At 37.2% G+C, this 1,896-nt stretch overlaps 1 protein-coding gene across 1 annotated transcript in view; it reads left to right on the top strand.

The window, feature by feature from the left end:
* LOC148738381 (uncharacterized) overlaps positions 1 to 678 on the top strand; it is a 7,540-nt gene extending 6,862 nt beyond the window's left edge. The window contains exon 4 of the mRNA XM_088750859.1: positions 1 to 678. This exon is cut by the window's left edge and continues 760 nt beyond it. The gene's annotated coding sequence lies outside the window, so the exon portion shown is untranslated.
* Positions 679 to 1,896: the final 1,218 nt, after the last annotated feature.

The following is a 1,896-nucleotide window of genomic DNA, read 5'->3' as shown; positions in this document are numbered from 1 at the left end:
TAATAGTTTCAACTAAGATATTTTGGATAAAGGCTGATAGTTTCGAAAGAAACTGTTTGGGGCTGCGTCGGTGGGAGTAACGAAATAATTTGGATATATCAACAAAGTTGAAATGGTAAATTGGCCACCGTAACGATTACAAAAGCTGACGTTTCGAGCGAATTGGCCACCGTAACGATTACAAAAGCTGACGTTTCGAGCTAACGCTCGAAACGTCAGCTTTTGTAATCGTTACGGTGGCCAATTTACCATTTCAACTTTGTTGATATATCCAAATTACTAAGATATTTTGGGGTTTATTATTGATACATTGTATAATTCGATGTTTCTTTGATTCCAATATTTAAGCGCTTTATTTGCATGAAGCTTTTGGAATTTTTAAATTAGCTGTTGATACTTCAGACTGTTTATTTCACAGTTAGGTGTATTCTCCCTTTAGAGCACAGATGGGATGTGAACTCCCGAGGTTAAGAAACCACAACCAAGTGAGAGTATAAGCGCTTAATTTTTTGTAATAGTAAAGGGAAATATTTGTTGAAGTTAGAGCAGTAAATGGAGGTAGTAGGTTGTAAGAACAAGGCACTGCCACATTAAAGAAGAAGCTATTTGATCTAAAACTCTTGGTTCAAAATTGTAATTTTAAATAATGTTTTCGAATAAATGCGTTCAAATATCCTATCAATTTCAAGGGTTGGTTACTTTTAATCTTTAAAATAAACTAAACGTTAGAGCTCCTTGCTATGCACAAGATTATTTCGGAAAAGGATAAATGAAATGTTTCGAAAGCGTGCGGGTGAAAGGAGGTTATATGTGCCCGTGGAGAAAAACGAAAAACAGAAAACATAATTAACTATTTCTGTACACATCAACTAGTCAAACAGCGTCCTTGTGACGGACGGTAGAATATCCTTAAAACATCTAAATATGATTGGCTAAAATGTTACTACAAAGAATAACCTAAAAATTGGACGCCTATTACAATCAAAGTTCGAGAACTGCCGTCAAGTTCTGCGATTGCCTAAAAGCTCTCTAACATCAAGAAAGTTTTCGTTTTATTTCGTTTTTGAGGACATAACAGTTTGACGCCACTTGTTTTTTGTCGCTTTGGTGTTCCCTCTTGAGCAAGTTTTATCCTGCCCAGATGGTAGGCTTTTCTTTGGAAACATTTTACAGATTAACCGTTTATTATGCGTCTCGAAATTTGAAATGATTTAGTTTTCTGAGATCACCCGTGTGTTGCGATGACATGAAGATTCACTGGTAATTAAGATAGGGACTCTCATCGGTTACGCCTAATTGAGATTAAAATTTGACGGCTGGAAACCGCTCAGCCGTGCAAGGTCAAACTCGTCGGCTTAGTCCGTTGTCCCCACTCTTCGAGTGCCTCAGTGAAGGAGCTCCCGCGTTGCATAGATTTCACCCCAAGAGCTTCCCTGACGTGCTAATTTCCAATTTTTTTTTACCGTTTTTTTTACTATTACAAAGGACCTCGCCAAAAAGGACTGACTACTCGTATCTCTTAATGTTTCTCATTGTGAATAGGTTTAAACATTTACCAAGACAACTGTCAAGCAGATCAAGAACTTTGTTTTCGAGACGTGTTTTCGTTACAGACACTTAATAACATGTAAGTCCCTAGATTATTATAGACAAGTATTTTATATCTTCACTTTTAATTATTCGACTCTTTAGATCAATGCCCTATCTTAGCATTTCCATCCACTCTGTTCTTTGTGGGAGAACGTCTTGTTAATCACACCATAGCAAACATCAGTGTGATTGAGAAGGACACGTGTGAATATCGTTGTTGCCTCAACCAATACTGTGCTAGCGTCAACTTTTATTTTGGACAAACTGAAGCAAGACCACACAACTGTGAACCCAATAACTCAACGG

Source organism: Stylophora pistillata, chromosome 2, assembly GCF_964205215.1.
Source record: "Stylophora pistillata chromosome 2, jaStyPist1.2, whole genome shotgun sequence".
In the NCBI taxonomy this organism is placed as follows: Eukaryota; Metazoa; Cnidaria; class Anthozoa; order Scleractinia; family Pocilloporidae; genus Stylophora; species Stylophora pistillata.
The sequence above is the reverse complement of the archived record's forward strand: the minus strand, read 5'-3'. Positions and strand labels throughout refer to the sequence as shown.